This window comes from Temnothorax nylanderi, unplaced genomic scaffold, assembly GCF_030848795.1.
Source record: "Temnothorax nylanderi isolate EJ_2023f unplaced genomic scaffold, tnyl_v1.0 TNYL_tig0468_pilon, whole genome shotgun sequence".
Classification (NCBI taxonomy): Eukaryota; Metazoa; Arthropoda; class Insecta; order Hymenoptera; family Formicidae; genus Temnothorax; species Temnothorax nylanderi.
The window spans coordinates 124,432-129,627 of record NW_027249530.1 but is presented as its reverse complement, the minus strand read 5'-3'; the positions used below and the strand labels follow the sequence as shown (position 1 = coordinate 129,627).

The following is a 5,196-nucleotide window of genomic DNA, read 5'->3' as shown; positions in this document are numbered from 1 at the left end:
TCAGATGTTTGTTTTGTCAATAAAAACAGAAAATTTCCTATATTTTGTATGTTATTAATTATACGATATTAAGTCTTAACTGGATCTAAACTTGATCTTTGTTATACACATATATCCGCATTCACACATAATCACACACACATACACATACACAGGTAGAGAGGGTTTGGAGTCGTTAAATACTGTGGGAGTGACGAACCACGGGGTCCTGATCTTTACCTTTGACACTATTTGAACTTTGTATATCCATATTATTATTTTAAAAATATTAAATGTTCCATTTGTTCGCTTTTTCTCTCTAAATTTCTTGGGTCAAATTTTTACGAAATTTACTCGAAAAATAAAATAATATCCGAGTCACTTAAGGTAGAGTGACTTTTACTCCTATAGAGTGAAATTCTTTCGTTATACAATTGTACTCATTTTAAGAATTTTAAGAATTTTAAGAATTTGTTCAGTCTAAATGATACATTCAACAATTTACTCGAAAAAGAGTGAGCAATCCGTTCTAATTGACTGAAACATTGACTTGTATGGATTGAAAGTTTCCTCTATGGATGTAGTTAAATATTTGGTCTTATATAAAAAATAAAATGTTATTCCGTTTGAATGGCAATATTATCAGCATAATATCATTATTGCTTTAAGTGAAGCTTACTAGTTTCGAGTGGAATTTCATTCCAAGAAATTTAGAGAGAATTCATGTTTTACTTAATATAATGCAAGTATTTAAAATAGAACAAGTAATTAAATTTTATTATTAAAACAAAATAGGGAATTATGTTTATATTTTGCCAAGATATATCTAATTTAAAATTATGTGATTTTGTGAATAAAATAATGTAAAGCAATTTGAAAAAAGACGTTTTATATGAAAAGAAAAGTTGTAATTTAAAAGTTTTTCAATATTTCGAAAATAACGTTTTCAATTTATTATTCATTGTATGTACATACGTTGAATCCTCGTCAAATACTTCGTCCAAATAGGAATTATTTTGCTCTTTATCAGTAACTATTATTAAGATATTCTTTCTTGCCAAAAATATATTTAAAGAATGCATGTTTTGTAGTCTATTGAAGTATAATTTTTATTGCAAATTTCATTGCAATTCTAAGAAAATATAAAGTTCTTAAAAACATTTTTTATTATATTTTTCAAAGAATAATTTTACCAAATGCGATTTTAAAGTTAATTTTACATTTTTCTGAAAACAACGAGTACCGCCGACATTAATGTCGTCTGCAAAAGATACACACAAAATACAACTTCATCAACATTTTAAGAAACAGAAAAATACCGAAGAAGGCAAGAAGCAATCAATGAGTAAACAGTAAACATCATGCTTTACGAAGATGAAGAACAAGACGACATTTTATTAAGTTCCACCGGAGTCCTAGTGCTGTAAGGAATAACACAGTCCCCTTACCCAAGGCTACGGGTGAAGTCCACAATGGTGATGAAGACGGAATAGATTTTATACGGAACGGCGGATTCGGCGAAAGAAGCATTCCACTTGCAAGACTTAAAGGATGGGAAGATTAGTTTCACCAGCCTAGCAAAACATGTAGCCCAGGATGTAAAACTCCAAAATAAAAGTTAAGCAAGCCAGTTTGCTTCAAGATGACAACTCCATTGACTGGCTCGACAGCTGTGGGCTATTGTGGGCGTCGATCTAATTCAATCTGACAAGGAGCTTCGTTCGTATACTGCTGGACGCATATCGATAGTTGACCGTTATGATGACACATACTAACTAGACTGCTCGTAAGTCGACCGGAGGAAAGGCGCCCCGGAAACAGTTGGCCACTAAAGCTGCGAGGAAGAGTGCCCCGACCGGTGATATGAAAAAACCTCACTGTTGTCCGACACCGTCGCCCTTCGTGAAATCCGTCATTATCAGAAAAGTACAGAATTATTGATCCGTAAATTGCCATTCCACCAACTTGTCTGTGAGATCGCTTAGGACTTCAAGACTGACCTCCGTTTCCAAAGTTTTGCTGGATGGCTCCAAGAAGCTAACGAGGCGTACCTTGTAGGTCTTTTCGAAAACACGAACTTGTGCACTATTCACGCTAAGCGAGTTATCATCATGCCAAAAGATATCCAACTGGCACGTCGTATCCATGGCAAGCAAGCTTAGACGCAACAAATTTATAAAATAAATAATAGTGCTGAGAGCTGTAGGTTATTTACACGCTTTACTCTGCCTTACTCCGGAGTGACCGAACTGAAGAAGAAGAAAAAGAAGAAAACAATTTGTGCTCTTCATCTATGGCCTTTTGTGGATTTCAAGAAATTGTATTTTGAAGAGAATTTAGTCTTTATTCTCAATTTGAAAAAGTATGGGAACCAACGCTTAATCATCATTGGATGTTGCACAAGAATGGATTCAGTCAATTCAAGACTGAGTAACAGTGAATGCAAGATATCAATGCGCAAATGCAGATATATACATATACAAAATCTGATCAAATGGTACTCCTTTCTTAAAAAAAATAAAAATAACAATAAAATATAAAGTTATCTTTAAAATTGCTTTAGTATGTGGATAACAAATGTAGAAAAATTTATAAATGTGTATTTGAAGGAAAAAGAAAATACATTATTTTATAATTGCAATGTGTTTTTGCAAAAAAAATGTAATGTATTACAACATAAATATGTATTACAATATATATTACATAATGTAATTAATAAAAAAAAATGTAAAAAATAGTCATTGATAAGGAGAACAAACTATTATTTGACGAGATACTCAATGCACATTGAATGTATGGACGCATTGTACATATTTTATATTAGTTTTTCTAGAATATTAAAAAAGGCAAAAATGAAAGTTTTGTCCTTTAAAATGGTTTTTTTAATTGCTTTACATTATTTTGCCCACAAAATTATACTTTTAAATAGAATTAACTAGACATTCTTTAAATAGAATATTTTCCTTGGCAAAGTCGAAAAGCATTCCCTATTTTATGCCCACTGTATAAAAAAATGTGAAAGAAGTTATTTATATCTATTTTATTATGACATACTTCTTGTGTTAAATTCAAAAATTGGCTGCAGTTGTCATAATAGTTCAGATGTTTTCAGAAATACTTTTACTATAAATATATTATTTTTAATATTATATTAAGTAAAGCATGTTCACTTTTTTCCGATTTCACACTAGAAATACCAATAGTTATTTTCGACCGTTTCTATTTTTGAATTTAATATTCTCTTTTTTATCGTAAAAATAGAATTCTTTATATTGTAATAAAAAAAATTTATTCTACTTATTGGATCTTTCACATGATCAATGGAATATTAGTTTTAAAAATCGAAATAGTAAAAAATTATTGGTATTTCTAGTGTGTAAAGGCCACTTTAGACAATCTATAATTCACGACAGAAGAATTATATAATTCTATTTGTAATGTTATGTATTGTGCAATATAGAGAACATTTAACTATTTATAAATGTATGTATGCATATATATATATATATATAATATATATATGTATATATATATATATATATGTATTACATTTACTTCTTACTTTTAAATGTTTTTTTATATTGTACATACAATTTTGTCACAAATTCTGTCGTGAATTGTAAATTGTGTAAAGTGACTGACAGGATTACGTGTGGGATGAGTGAATTCACGGAGTTATGCAAATAACAAAACTTTATTCTGAGCGACTCGTACAGCGCGAAGGTCTCGTAAGCGACTGACTCCTTCCTCAAGCTCCTTGTCCGTGACATCGCCGTATCACGCGTGATTCTAATATCTAATACATGTGTGTACACGAGAGAGGACACTGTATGTGCCGAGTTACATCGATATATCCTAACAGTGACCTTAAAACTAATACTCTTTTAATGTCTTTTCCTGTTCTATGTCTATCCTTTATATTCTTCTCTATCCTTTTATATCTATTTTATGCCAATCCTTTCTACCTTCTATTCTCTCTCTCTCTCTCTCTCTCTCTCTCTCTCTCTCTCTCTCTCTCTCTCTCTCTCTCTCTCTCTCTCTCTCTCTCTCTCTCTCTCTCCTCTCTCTCTCTCTCTCTCTCTCTCTCTCTCTCTCTCTCTCTCTCTCTCTCTCTCTCTCTCTCTCTCTCTCTCTCTCTCTCTCTCTCCTCCCTCCCTCCCTCCCTCCCTCCCTCCCTCTCCCTCTCCCTCTCCCTCTCCCTCTCCCTCTCCCTCTCCCTCTCCCTCTCCCTCTCCCTCTCTCTCTCTCTCCTCTCCCTCTCCCTCTCTCTCTCTCTCTCTCTCTCTCTCTCTCTCTCTCTCTCTCTCCTATCTGCATTTGTAGGAAATGTAAAAAATTGTTTTCTTTAATATTAAAGAAAACAATTTTTACACTTCCTCTTGACGGAAGAGACCACCACCTTCTCGCGGTTTCCGTTGAGCAACAATATGTACGTTGCCCATTTATTTATGAGAGATATACAATAAAATTTATCATATTGTTGCAAACATTATATAATAATTTTTTTATGTTATTACATGTATTTATTATACTGTTAGCAAAGTAATTATACGATCAAAATAATTTTTCCAAAACAAATAATATAAATTTAATTTAATTTTACTTTTATTATGTTAATAATAATTTATTTTCTAAATTAATAACATGTTTTTTTTAGAAAAACGCGTACATATTGGCCAAGAGTGGATTTCTATTATTTACGCTTTTTCTGTTAATTTCTTTACTTAATTCATCTTTTATCTACAGAATAAATTATAATTTCACTAATTTATTTAATTGATAAATTTTACTAACAATTTTTTTTATTTTAATTAACTTTATGCTTTTAATTGTACAATAATTAAGAGACACGATAGTGTCCCGCGCCTAGAATGGGAAGGGATATTTTATTATCATCATCATTAATATTATCCTAGTAATATCCATCATTATAGTATTATCATTAATATATATTTTACAATATTTTATTATCATCTGAGGAGATACGCGAGATCTATTAGACGCGCGAGCCAAGTCGGTAACGTACACGATTCTCGCGGCTGGCGTTAGCTATAGCACCGACGAGATACTATTAAAGACCGACAATCCTGGGTAAATTTTCGTGACTGCCCGGGGGCCCGGTGGTAATTGAAGAATACTGACATTATCGACTGTTTTGGCTATTTGACTATTCCGAAAGAAGGAGTTTTACCTTATATAATCACTGTTTTATCATCA

At 31.9% G+C, this 5,196-nt stretch overlaps 1 pseudogene; it reads left to right on the top strand.

Annotated features, from left to right (window-relative positions):
- The first annotated feature begins 1,740 nt into the window (after positions 1 to 1,740).
- On the top strand, positions 1,741 to 2,206 carry LOC139783088 (histone H3.3A-like; annotated as a pseudogene).
- The last annotated feature ends 2,990 nt before the right edge of the window (positions 2,207 to 5,196 follow it).